Source organism: Lithobates pipiens, unplaced genomic scaffold (genome assembly GCF_037356315.1).
Source record: "Lithobates pipiens isolate NorthernLeopardFrog02 unplaced genomic scaffold, aLitPip1_a1.2 Scaffold_30, whole genome shotgun sequence".
In the NCBI taxonomy this organism is placed as follows: domain Eukaryota; kingdom Metazoa; phylum Chordata; class Amphibia; order Anura; family Ranidae; genus Lithobates; species Lithobates pipiens.
Genome location: NW_027507791.1, coordinates 90,925,894 through 90,940,227, shown reverse-complemented (window position 1 = coordinate 90,940,227; position 14,334 = coordinate 90,925,894). Strand labels below are relative to the sequence as shown.

Sequence of the window (14,334 nt, the reverse complement as noted above, 5' to 3'; positions counted from 1 at the left end):
TAAATATACTTGAAGGAAGAGCCAGATGTTGTAATGGAGCGATGGAGGGGCAGAGCAGAGAGCTAGTGTAGTGACTAACTAGAGTGAAAACTGAGCGATCAGTGGTCTTCAACTGCTCGGTTCTTGGTTGTAGAGGTTGCATCCAGCTAGGTGAGCATGTGTTTGTTTTTTTCAAAACCTACACTTCTCTTTTAATGTCTTGCAGCATTCCATAACATCATAGAAACATCCAGTTTAAGAGACCATTTCTTCTTCATGTGTCATCAAAACATAATGCTGCAGAAAAGTCAATTTTAGATTCAGGTAGTCTAATTAGAAATTAAATTAAATTAATCCCCTGGGATGAAGAAGAAAGCTGAATGGGAAAAGATAATTAAGCCTCTTCTCTTGTATTGAGTGAAATTCATGTTTGGCTTTGGCTAGAGTTATCAACATGTCAGCAAAAGGAAAGGATAATAAGTGGTGTTGGTGTATTATTTGCCTATTATATAATTTATGTCATCTTGTAATTTATAATGCCATATAATTTCTAGACTTGCTTTATATTTATAATTGTGTATATGTGGATGCGGTGGGCCATTGATATAGTAGATGCTTACAAAGGCACCCATTCTCTGTACTAATATGGGTGTATTTATAAAGTGGCAAATCTCAAATTTTTTGATCATTTCTGATTTTTGTGCCATCAAATATTTGTTGCATTTACAAAACAGTTCTAGTTGGATTTGCTCACAAGCTTTATGATCAAGTTTTTTTTGTATCTATGAGATATCAAGGTCACATTGCCATTAAGGCAGTAATCCTATATATTCACCACCTATGACCACTTGACCCAGTCCACATTTTCCCCAAATTGAATGTTCTGAAAATGAGGTCTAACCTAGAAGATCTAATCCTTCAATTGTGTGCAAGAGTTTTGTATGTGCTTTTAATAAAAACATTCCTGGTGGATTTGCACTACTGGAGTGTTTTCTTTGTTTTGTGAACATCGGTGGTGTGATGCGGCACTGTCAGTGCAAGTGGTGGCTGTGATCCAGTTGTGAATCCTGTATGGGTATTGTACCATACGTGTGCTTACATTGTCCTCTGTGCTTTGAGGTCTAACTTTCTATAAAGCCTTTGATTCAAATGTGGTGGTGGTTTCATGAGCAGCACCATAGCAACTGAAGATTAAACAGAGGCCAAGATAGCGGCTTCCTTGACTTTAAAGGATAGGAGGATTTTGTTCCACTTTAAGTCAGGTAAATTTGAAACATTGGCAATTAATATTTTGTTGTAAGTTTTAGGCAGGTGTGAAGAAATGCTGTAAAATAAGAATGCTTAAAAAATATATATTTGAATTTCTATTTTTTATCAATTTACAAAATGCAAAGAGAGCAAATCTACATCAAATCAACATTTGGTGGGACTACCCTTTGGCTTCAAATCAGAATCAATTATTCTAGGTACACACAGTACTTCTGCACACAGTTTATGAAGGAATTCAGCAGGTGAGTTGTTCCAAACATCTTGGAGAACTAACCACAGATCTTCTGTGGATGTAGGCTGCCTCAAATCATTCTTTGTCTTCATATAATCCCAGACATACTTGATGATGTTGAGATCAGGGCTCTGTGGGACCCAAACGATCACTCCCAGGACTCCTTGTTCTTGTTTATGCGGAAGATAGCTCTTAAAGAGGAACTGCAGTCTGCTCACATAATTTGTAATAAAAACATCTTTGCCATTCTGAAGCTTCCCTCCAACCACTTTGCATATTATTTAATTTATACTGTGATTCTGTACTTGCCAAATATGCTGCAGAAATCTCCCTCCACTAAGTCTGGCTGCAGCTATAGGTCTGGCTCCAGCTGTAGGCAGCTGAAGCTGCTGCCTGTTCACTTCCTGGATTTACACACACACACACACACACACACACACACACACACACACACACACACACACACACACACACACACACACAGAGGCACACCTCCAGCTCTGCAGCTCTCGCTGGTCCTCTTATGACTCACCCCCCTCCCTTCCTGGCAAACTCTCACAAGAGTGAGAGAGAGAGTTGTGCATGATGTCATAAGCTTAGGCTAATGACCAGTCAAGAAACAGGAAGTGGGCTGTATAAGGTATTTACTGGCAGAAAAAAAATTGTTTTACTATCCAAAGTTAAAACAACAAGGGCAGAAGATTTAATAGATGGAAAGTTGAAAAAATGACTAAAGGTCTGCTTTAATGACATTGATTGCATTTTTGGGGTCGTCATCTTGCTGAGGAGGTGTGGCAATATGGATAAGCATCTTCCTGTCTTCTCATAGATAGTAGCTGCTCTGCATTCACTAGGATCTTGCCTAGGAGTGTGATGTCACCGTTGTCTAGCTTTTGCAGACAAGAGACAACAATTATGTATTTATTGACATTTTTTCCTTTACAGGTACATTTTAAAAGTACTATTTGAAAGCAATTTTTACAGGAGTATGGGGTTTGAACCAAGCATACCTTGCATTTTGCTGCAAGGTCCACTTTAATGACAGTCAGTGTAACTTAATTAGTTTTCACTTTGGTTGCTGTGGATCACATGTGTCAAACAGAAGGCCTGTGGGTGAATCAGCCCCTCCAGACCATTTCATGTGGCCCTCACACCATGTTCTCCTGCAGCTTAGGCAACCCCCTCATTTCTGCCCCACCTTGTCTCACCAGTCGGCAGCAGAGAGGAGAACAGAATTCCTCCAACACATCCTGGACTTCTCTGTGCAACTGTGGAGAGGCTCGTCTCTGCCCTCCCCCCTTCCCCATCTCAGTAGTCAGCAGCAGAGAGGAGGACAAGACTCGTCCTACAGATATTGTGGCTCTCTGTGCAGCCATAGCACCCCCTTATCCCTACTTCCCCCGGTCTCATCATTTAGCAGACTCTGGCAGCTGACTCCAGCCCTTCTCTGGTCCTCCTCCAGACCCTGCAATTTCTGCTTCCCAACTTTGGCCCTAGCTTCTTTCTGGCAGCAGCACAAGGTAATGGGGTTCTAGTGCCATGTAAGAGAGGGTAGAGGACTTTTAACTTCTGATGGTGGGTGGCTCTTGACATCTGATTTAAGGGAGGAGTGTGGTGCTCCAGACATCTAGTCTTACAGATACAACCAGTCCTTTGAGGGCAACAATAAAGCTGATGCGGACTGCAGTGAAATTGTGTTTTACACCCCTGTTGTAGTAAGTCAGTAAATAAAGAGACAGTGGTTTGTTAACCAGTTCCCGACAGGTGCACGGCGATGTAGGCAGAATTGCACGGCTGGGCAAATGGGCGTACCTGTATGTCCCTTTGAATTTGCCGCCCTGCCATCGCGTGCACATCGATAAAAATCACTGATCGCCGCTATTGCTAGTAAAAAAAAAAAAGTTAATAAAAATGGCATAAAACTATCCCCTATTTTGTAGACGCTATAACTTTTTCGCCAAACCAATCAGTAAACGCTTATTGCAATTTTATTTACCAAAAATATGTATAATACGTATCGGCCTAAACTGAGGGAAAAAAACATTTTTTTAATATATTTTTGGGGGAAATTTATTATAGCAAAAAGCAAAAAATAATGCGTTTTTTTTTTCAAAATTGTCGCTCTTTTTTTGTTTATAGCGCAAAAAATATAACCCGCAGAGGTGATCAAATACCACCAAAAGAAAGATCTATTTGTGGGAAAAAAAGATGTCAATTTTGTTTGGGAGCCACGTCACACGACCGCGCAATTGTCAGTTAAAGTGACGCAGTGCCGAATCACAAAAAGTGCTCTGGTCTTTGGCCAGCAATATGGTACGGAGCTTAAGTGGTTAAAAAGAACCTATATTTTGGTATCTCACATCCTATTTCTTAAAGATCCCTCTGATCCAACAGTTTTAAGTGGGTATACATGTTCCATTTTTAGTTCAGAACATAGGACTGGCTGTTATATGCGGAATAGACTCTACTATGCGTTGTGAATATTATGGAGGAGAAGATAATAGTTTTAGGGTTACTGCCTTCTTACATGATAAGCAGGTGTCTCAGACATGGCAATCCTGGAAGATCTTCTAAACACCTTCTTATCACGTAAGAGGATAGTGCTTTTAACCCTATTAATGTAGTGAAGATCAGTTGTGCAGTGAAATGTTGCAGCAGTGCCATGTATTTGGCAGACAATTACAGCTCCAGCTTGCTGAATACTAAGTTCATGTGTGTTCAGTTGGTAGTAAGAGCATGGAAGTGTGAGTAGAAAATAATCCTGCCAAGCTCATATACCTTGGTAAACCATGTTCAGCCATTTGGAGCACTGATTTATAAACTATGTTTTATGTGAAAATTCAGCTTGTGCAAACGGTAATGGTGGCAAATATCAAATATAAATCAAATTTCTTAGGTCATTGTAAGCAGGTGAAACCTAAATTTCAGATGAAATTACTTCTTAAAAGTCATTCTTCTTTTTGCACATATCACTAAATTTGCTCATTAATTTCAAACTATGAGCTTAAAGTGATTGTAAAGGCAGAAGGTTTTTTTATCTTAATGCAGTCTATGCATTAAGATAAAAAAGCCTTCTGTGTGCAGCAGTCCCCCTCAACCCCCTTAATACTTACCTGAGCCCCATCTCGATCCAGCAACTCTCCCTCCTCATTGGCCGAGACAGCAGCGAAGCGCCATTGGCTCCTGCTGCTGTCATCAAAGTCAGTGAGCCACTAAGGAGAGAGAGGGGGCGGGCCAGGCCACCGCTCCATGAGGCTTTTGTTGGTAAAGAGAGGGGCGGCGGATGAAGGCGGCTGCCTAAGTGATGCAGGTGTAGGTGTGTATGCGTGTATACAGTGTGTGTGTGTATATATATATATATATATATATATATATATATATATACATAGGTAGCACTATATATATATATATAGGTGATTTGGTAAACTGCCACAATGAAATTAAATGGTTCAGAATTATTTTTATTTTTGTTTTGAATAGCATAGACTAATGAAGATCTTAAGCAACAGTCAGGATCATCATTTTCCACAGGACCAATCCCCGTTGGATGTTTACCCACTGTTTAATCACAATCACAAAAAGAAAGAGTGGATGACACTAGTGTGAACACTGACTTTATTTTCTTTTACAAGGATTCTATGTCTATTTCAGGAGTTGTAGAAGTAAAATGTAAAGGATTGGTCCCTGTAAATGCCCCCCGAACAGAATGGGACAGGGAGGGCGGATGGGCCTCCTGGAGCATGGGGCAGAGTCGCCATTGTGACCCCTGACACTACACCAGTGGTGGTGGTGGGGGAAAAAAGATGTCTCAACTATGTCTGAGGTACAATGAATACAACACTGAGTACAAAGATCTTTCTAAGGAAGGAGATTCAGCCTGCTGGCAGATATTCAGGAATTAAGTACATGTGGTTGATGGACCAACTTTTAATGTCAGCAAAGATCTGAAGGAAGTGTTCATAGGCAGAATTGATGTGCAGCAATTTGCTGATCATAAGAGGTGACACTAGTTTTCTGGCCTTCAAGACTTGGCTATGAGTAAATCATATTTAGAAAGGCTCAGGATACATTTTCTTCTCAAATTCCTCACAGTTTTAGACATTTGATTATCAATTGTCAGTTAATATGCAGTGCTTATTAAGAAGAACATTCATTTATTTTTATTTCTAACTGATTCCAACCATTTTACTCTTGGGTTTTGTCTCTTATCCCTTTTTCTTGAGATTGTATTTCATTAGAACAAAGGAATAATTCATTGCCCCAGTGGATTAAACTTTCAGGCTTACTAACTTCTCTGAGTATTAGAGATCTGTCTGTATTTTTAAAGCATGACAAAGCCACAGTGCTGGATAGATGTTGCGTCTTTTAGCATCTCCAGGAGAAATATCCCCAGGCAATTCAGCAATTGCCTGGCAAGTGATGTTGTAGATAAGATGCTGTAAGAGCATATTGAAAATACTACGGCATAAACTACAGGGAGATGTTTTTAAAAGACTGGGTGTAGTACGCAGGGATATATTCATGTGTCTCTAAAGGCATTGCCGTTTTTGCTCTATGTGCAGCAGGCTTGTTTATTTGATGTTAAGCAGAATATGCAGTTGCAGTTGGATCATCTTCTGACTTCTGTATGATACACTGGCTTTATGTTCCGGGCATCCAGAATATTTTTAGTTCTTGGCAAGGCATTAAAGGATGTGTTCATATGTCTAAGGCATTTTCTTTTTTTGCATGAACAACAAGGCTGTGCAATGTCTCCATAGAGAATTATAGAGAATGTGACCTGAGTCGGACCAGTCATGATTAGATTCTAATATGCTCTAACCTGTGGAGTAGTTTCATGAAAATTTTAAGAAATAAAAAGATCCTTTAGTGTCTGTAACAGCCAATAAGATTCATACATTTATTTTGATAAGCAGTAAACTACAGAGGGATGAATGACTGGTCATTCTTGTCAATGTAGGCACTCTGCCTCACTTTGCCCCTTAGGTTCTTTTTATTTTTTGTGTAATCATCTATTGCTTCAGGAGTCAGGACCTGACATAAAATGATTTTGGTGGAATAAATTTGTGATTACATTATATTATAGCTGCAAGCAGAATATGTACTGAGCACAACATGTGAATATTTCATTAGAAATGCCTGGTGTCCAAAAGTCAAATGTTAGATTTTACTGTTTAGTGATGCAGTCAGTTTGACAGAACCTGATCTATGATTGGTTTCTTCAGGTTGTGACATATTTTTGCATTAAGATAAAAAAAAATTCTGTGCAGCAGCCCCTCTCAGTCCCCCTAATACTTACCTGTTCTCCCTTTAGATCCAGCAATGTTGCATGAGAACCACGGCTGTCTAGGACTCTCCTTCCTGATTGGCTGCACCATTGGCTCCCGCTGCTGTCATTCAAAGTCAGTGAACCGATGAGGAGAGATGGGGGTAGGGTCGATCCTCAGCTCTGTGTCTGAATGGACATACAGAGCAGCAGCTTAGCTCGGGTTTCCCCATAGTGGGCAGAAGGGAGGGGCCAGGAGCTCCGACGAGGGACCAGAGAAGAGGAGGATCTGCGCTGCTCTGTGCAAAACCACTACATAGAGCAGGTAAGTATAACATGTTTGTTATTTTTAAACAAAAAAAGCAAGACTTTAATATCACTTTAAATAATGAAAGTCTGACAGTGTTTGTCTGAGGATTTTCTATTTGCAGTTTTGTAAATTTAGCCACTTTGTAAATTGTGCTGGCTTATTATGAGTTAAATCCAACCCGGTGCATGCCACCTTGAGGATTTATCTCTTTAATTTACAGCTTACATTTTTACTATGCATCAGGAGCATGGCTATCATTATACTTCTGGTGCTCCAACTCTTGACCTTTTGGTCTCAGCTTCTGTAGCTGCAGAGTCCCATGCAGCTCCTGTGTCCACCGCTTTGCTCCTGCTGTTCAGTCATAGAGTACTTTGTATTATGTGAACCCTTTTACAAAATACAAAGCCTTCTGCATAGCTCCCAACTGTCCCTGATTTCGAGGGACTGTCCCTGATTTGGAACAAAATCCCTCTGTTCCTTTTTTTTTCTAATAGTTGTCCCTTATTCCTATCGCAAAAAAGTTGGGAGGTATGCCTTCAGTGAATGAACAGCTGAAGGGAGAGGTGGGCAGAGATGCTGCGTAAGAGAAAACTCAGCTAACCAAAACTTTACCCCGTTTGTGTTCTATATCCAATTGGTAAAGGGACCTCAAGCGCTCTTTTTGATAAGCAAGTCACAGACTCCTTTATCCTAACACAGAAAATGAATATAGTTTATGACAAAACAGTAGATGATATAGATGACCATACACATTATATAGGATGTTCCTGCCAGTCACAGATCTATGCTAGTTTAGCGGTAGGAAGTCTGGGACGATGCTCCACATTTGGTCACCTGCCTGGGCACAAAACCTTTGTGGGATAGCATCTTTAGAGTCCATTCACACAGGAGCAACTTTGGATCCGACTTGAAGTCGTCCCAAGTTGCCTCAAGTCGCGCAACATGATAAAATCAATGTAAGTGAATGAGAGCTGTCTTAGGGCCGGTTCACACTGCGAGCCGCGGCGAGGCGTCTCCGACTTCCTCGCCGCGACTTGCAGGGGGGGTCAGCGGCGACTTGCAGAGGACTTCTGCATAGAAGTCAATGCAAGTCGCCCCCGAAGTCGCCCCGAAGTAGTACAGGAACCTTTTTTCTGAGTCGGAGCGACTCGAGTCGCTCCTCTCAGAACGGTTCCATTGTACTCAATGGGGACAACTTGCGGGAGCGAGGCGAGGCGAGCCGTGTCGCCTCGCCTCGCGCCGCAGTGTGAACCGGCCCTAAATGTACACTACTGAAGTTGCTCCGACTTCAGAAAAGGTTCCTGTACTACTTCAATCCGACTTCTAGGCAACTTGTACCCATTGATTTCAATAAAAGTTGCCTCCAAGTTTGATTCCCTGTCTTAACTGAAGCAACTTTCCAGGAAGTAAAAATAGTTTTCTAGGCAAACTCCTCCCTCCCACAGAGCTGATTATTATGTGATTGACCACTGGAAAAAGTCCCCTGTCCTGGAAGCAACTTCAAGTTGCCTTGTAAGTTGCCTCAAGTCGTGCTGTGATTCATACTCAAGTCGTGTCCAAGTTGCCTTCCAAAGTCTCGCTCAAAGTCGTGTTGCCCCTGTGTGAATGGACTCTTAGTGCCGGTTCACACTACCGCGACACGACTTGCGCGCGACTTATCGACGCGACTTCGACGCGACTTCGACGCGACTTTCGACGCGACTTCGACGCGACTTAGCGCGACTTCGACGCGACTTAGCGCGATTTACAAGTCGCCTCAAGCACAGGCGACTTTGCCTATGGCCAATCAGCGCTACTCAGCTCTTGTGACATCATTGTTGTTTCCTGTCGCTTCTTCCTGCTTCCTGTCGTGTGTCTTGTCCTGTCACCACAATGTTGTCATTGCCTTATTTGATGAGAGCTGTAGTAACTGCTGGTGTGGCAGTGTTAATGGAAGAGGAGGAAGAGAGGAAGCGAAGGATGAGGATGAGAAGACGACGCCGCTACTGGATCCATCCAATTATTGCAAGTAGAGACAGTAGAGGCCAATTTTGGGCCATCTATGAAAATTTGCGTGTTTTTGAGGACAAGTTTTACAACTATACCCGGATGTCAATTGCAAGGCAAGTACATATGCTAATAGACTATTTTGTCCCATTTATTTTTTATTTTTTGAAAGATATATTTTGTAGCATTTAACGTAGAGAATAAAATGGCGAAGATTGATATTCAGCAGAATTGTTTGTCATCTACCTATGCTAAACATCAACTGGGGTGATCGGCAAGCTTGCATGTATCACATTAAAGCGGTGCGCTGGCTGGCTGGAAGGTGAAAAAAGTCCTGCTAGCCGCATCTTTGGAGCAGTGAAGGAGCGGTGTATTCACCACTCCTAACCACTCCTACCCATCAAAATCAATGGGACAGGGCCGCACAACCGCTGGCAAAGCGCCTCTGCATCGGCACTACCCTTTTTCGGGCGCTAGTGGGTGTTAAAACCACCCCGCAAGTGCCCCCAGACCACCGCTAAAACGACGGTAAAACGCAGCTAAAAATAGCAGCCTTTTACCGCCGACGGCCGCACCAGCCCAGTGTGAAAGGGGTCCTAGAGGCATCAGATTTGCATATGTTATTACATCGGTAATAGTGTAGCTACAAATGTCAGATATTTCTCATGTAGAATATATCAAATTACATTTTTTATCCATTTTACAGTTTTGATGAATTGCTTCGTCTAGTTTGCAACCATCTGGAGCGACAGAACACCTCATATAGGAGGAGCCTCTCACCTACTGAAAGATTGATTATTACGCTCAGGTAAACTATCTATTTTTTTGATGCACATTACCATTATCACATTGTTATTATATGTGCAACAATCTAGCCTGAGCTCATTTGTCTTGGCTTCTCCTACGGGTCATATGAGTGCAATTATTTTGCAATCCTGTGCCCCTTTTCAGTGCAGAGTGAACAGAAGTCCACTTTCTGCAGATATCACGAAGATTAGTTGAGACAGCGCATCATCCTTCATTCGCCAGCAGCTGGCTGGACTGATGACAGTGGCAGCCTCTCAGCAAGCTGCTATCCACCCCTCCACATTGAGCGTGGGGGATCAGAGCAGCTGAGAGACAGCACCTCCCATCTTGGGGAGAGGACAGAACAGAGACATAGACGATGTATGTTGACTCAGTTCTGTGTGAAGAAACAGCAGTGGACAGTTGCATCATTGCTGCGATGTTGCATCCACCTAGGTACGTAATTCTTCCAAATAAAAATATTGTTGAAGAAATATTGCAAAATTTATCACACCAACATCCTTTTTTTTTGAAAAAAACTTTAATAATTAGAACAATATATAACCAAATAACAACAAAACAGAACATATGTTTAATTTTAAAATCTCACAGGTTTTGGTACACTGGCTCATATGGTGAGGAGCTGGTGGAAGGCATTGGTGTAACATTAGCTGAAGTTGCTGATGTCAGTGGGGATGGAGAGGGATAGGGTATAGGTGGATGGGCAGGATTAAGGGCATGTCCATACTCATTGGAGTAGGGACGGAAGTGAGGGGGATAGTAGGGATGGGTTCTGGGTGGTGGAGGGGTTGAGTACGTGTAGTAGGGTCCGGATGGTGGTGGTGGTCCAAACATGGAAGCGGATTGAATAGGATCATTTGTAATGCTCGCTTCTATGAGATCCATCACTGATTTTTTTACATCATTTTTCCTCTCCGGCGGTACTCTTTTTAGCATTTCGGCGACCATGATTCCAAAACTATGGTCTTCCGAATGCAGCTCGTCCAATTTCTGGTTCATCCGATCAACCAGTTCCGAAAATCGTTCTAGGTTTTGTGAGTTACTGCCCCTTGCTGGTCGACTTCGTTGTTGCCGGAGTCGGAGAGGCTGAGCCGGCTGCTGACTAGTGGAAGCCTCTCCCTGGTTGCGGTCCGCTTCTTCACTTTGCTGTTGTTCCAGCAGCAAAGGATCATCCAGGGAAATGGGCAACGAGCCTTCCACTTCTTGAGAAGCTGCCTCCTCCTGTGCTGCATCCTGCCGTTCACCAGCAACTGGCCAACTTGATTGTGTTCTGCAATAAACATATAAAAGAACAGTTACCCCCTTCTTATTTGAATTGTATAGTATCACTTTACAACTATGTAAGATTTTATCTTACTCTCTCAGCTCCAGGAAAGGCCGCAGAAACTCTAGTTCATCTGCGTGAACATAGGGGACAATACGCTTTCCTCCAGATCCACTCCTGGCCTCATTCAATTTGCGTACGTAGCGCGAAAAACAGTCACGCAAACCCTTCCAACGGATTTGTAAGATTGATACTGCAAAACATAAATAGGAACATAAAATGGTTTATGTCTTTTGTCTTTCAGATACCTGGCAACCGGTCATTCCCTAGTTAGTCTACATTATGAGTTCATGTTGGGCAGATCAACGATCAGCTACATTATCCGTGACACCTGCCAAGTCATATGGGATGTGCTTAACAGCATGGTTATGAAACGGCCTACACAAGATAATTGGCGTGATATAGCAGAAATATTTTGGCGTCGGTGCAATTTCCCAAATTGCCTTGGAGCTATAGATGGGAAGCATGTGCGTGTCGTTAAGCCTGTTGGTAGTGGAAGTATGTTCTACAATTACAAAAAATATTGTTCTTTTGTACTTCTTGCTGTTGTCGATGCAAACTACTGCTTCACCTATATCGATATAGGATCCTACGGAAGTAGCTGCGATTCGCGTATTTTTGCAAATTCCTCATTTGGTGAAAGGCTACGATCTAATCAGCTAGATATTCCTGAGAACTGTCCTCTTCCTGGCACAACTGAACCCCCAATACCCTATGTGTTTGTCGCAGATGAGGCTTTTGCATTGTCGCAACACCTAATGAGGCCTTACTCCAATAGAAATCTGACAACCCGCAAGAAAGTCTTTAATTACCGGCTGACAAGGGCAAGAAGGATGGTTGAGTGCACGTTTGGAATTCTTGCCAATAAATGGCGTTTGTTACATACGCCTATCGCATTAAACATTGAAAATGCAATTACTGCTGTCAAAGCAGCTTGCGTGCTGCACAATTTTGTACGGGTACGTGACGGGTACCGTTTTGAGGATTCCCTTATGCATGACTTGGAAAGTGCACATATGACTGCTGCAAGGGGATCCTGCGATGGTGCCACTGTTCGTGAAAAGTTTGCATCATACTTTATTTCACCGGCCGGTGACTTAGAATGGCAATTGGATGCCATTTCCTAACTACATTGCTCACTGCTTTGCATCTAGAATTTGCTAATGTGTTATTACGGTTATAATGTTTTCCTGCTATGTCATCTTTATTTCATGTAATAAAAATGATATGTTGGTTATTTTTTTTTCTATAATGTAATAATAAAAGAATCATTCATTCACGATCATTCATTATTAACATTTATTAACACTAGCAGTTAGCATCAGTGAAAGAATACACAAAAGTGACGTGGCAGGTGACGTGACAGGTAACGTGGCAGGTGACGTGGCAGGTGACGTGGCAAGTGACGTGGCAGGTGACGTGGCAGGTGACGTGGCAAGTGACGTGGCAGGTGACGTGGCAGGTGACGTGGCAAGTGACGTGGCAGGTGACGTGGCAGGTGACGTGGCAGGTGACGTGGCAAGTGACGTGGCAAGTGACGTGGCAGGTGACGTGGCAAGTGACGTGGCAGGTGACGTGGCAGGTGACGTGGCAAGTGACGTGGCAGGTGACGTGGCAAGTGATGTGGCAAGTGACGTGGCAGGTGACGTGGCAGGTGACGTGGCAAGTGACGTGGCAGGTGACGTGGCAAGTGACGTGGCAAGTGACGTGGCAGGTGACGTGGCAGGTGACGTGGCAAGTGACGTGGCAGGTGACGTGGCAAGTGACGTGGCAAGTGACGTGGCAGGTGACGTGGCAAGTGACGTGGCAGGTGACGTGGCAAGTGACGTGGCAAGTGACGTGGCAGGTGACGTGGCAAGTGACGTGGCAGGTGACGTGGCAGGTGACGTGGCAAGTGACGTGGCAAGTGACGTGGCAGGTGACGTGGCAAGTGACGTGGCAGGTGACGTGGCAGGTGACGTGGCAAGTGACGTGGCAGGTGACGTGGCAAGTGACGTGGCAAGTGACGTGGCAGGTGACGTGGCAGGTGACGTGGCAAGTGACGTGGCAGGTGACGTGGCAAGTGACGTGGCAAGTGACGTGGCAGGTGACGTGGCAGGTGACGTGGCAAGTGACGTGGCAGGTGACGTGGCAAGTGACGTGGCAAGTGACGTGGCAGGTGACGTGGCAAGTGACGTGGCAGGTGACGTGGCAAGTGACGTGGCAAGTGACGTGGCAGGTGACGTGGCAAGTGACGTGGCAGGTGACGTGGCAGGTGACGTGGCAGGTGACGTGGCAAGTGACGTGGCAGGTGACGTGGCAGGTGACGTGGCAAGTAATAACACCATGAATTTAATAAAAAGGTTAAACTTACATTTGTCACTACGATCGGTCGGCAGCATTGTTTCCCAATCTTCGAAAGTCAGTCTACATATTTCTAACCAAGCACTATCCCTCTTGGATTGATCCTTGTAGTCGGGATCTTGCTTGTTATATATGCAGGGTCGCTGCCTCACATGTCTGATGAGGGATTCATTATCTACTGGCTCCCTGTGCTGCACTTCTCTGCGGCCTCGGGATGACATGTTCTTCAATCTTCTCACAATCACAATCACAATCACTTCTTTTCTTCTTCACTTCACCTACCCACACTTCACACAGGAAGTGATCAGTGTATGGGAAGGGGGAGGGATGCCATTGTGTTCTTCTTCCTGTTAAGTCGCTTGGTTACAGACAGCGATCCGACTTGTAGGCGACTTGTATTGAAATGTATGGGTACAAGTCGCCTATAAGTCGCCTTGAAGTAGTACAGGAACCTTTTTTGAAGTCGCTCCGACTTGAGTAGCGGTCATTAAGACGGCTCTCATTCATTTTAATGGAATTACTATTGTCAAGCGACTTGGGGCGACTTGCGGTCTGACAAGTCGCGTCCCAAGTCGCGGTAGTGTGAACCGGCACTTACAGTGACCAAGTCACAGGTAGCTGGATTACAAATATGCCTAAAGTTGTACTCCTATCAAAGTGGGCTTCACTTCTAAAAGAAGGAATACACTTGTCTGTTTATCTTGTCTCTGCAAAAACAGAAATTGTACCTAGGCATGGGAAGACTTCTACAGCACCGCTAAAAAGAATGATTCCAGGAGCTTTGCCACCCTATACCGATGGAGTGCCTTTTGGCTCAA

At 43.6% G+C, this 14,334-nt stretch overlaps 1 protein-coding gene and 1 long non-coding RNA gene across 4 annotated transcripts in view; both read left to right on the top strand.

Annotated features, from left to right (window-relative positions):
* Positions 1-14,334, top strand: part of RGS6 (regulator of G protein signaling 6) — a 796,961-nt gene that overhangs the window by 224,230 nt on the left and 558,397 nt on the right. The window lies entirely within an intron of this gene.
* On the top strand, positions 8,662-12,452 carry LOC143943075 (uncharacterized). Its single transcript, XR_013264878.1, has 2 exons — positions 8,662-9,850; positions 11,418-12,452. It is a non-coding gene; the product is annotated as an uncharacterized LOC143943075 (long non-coding RNA).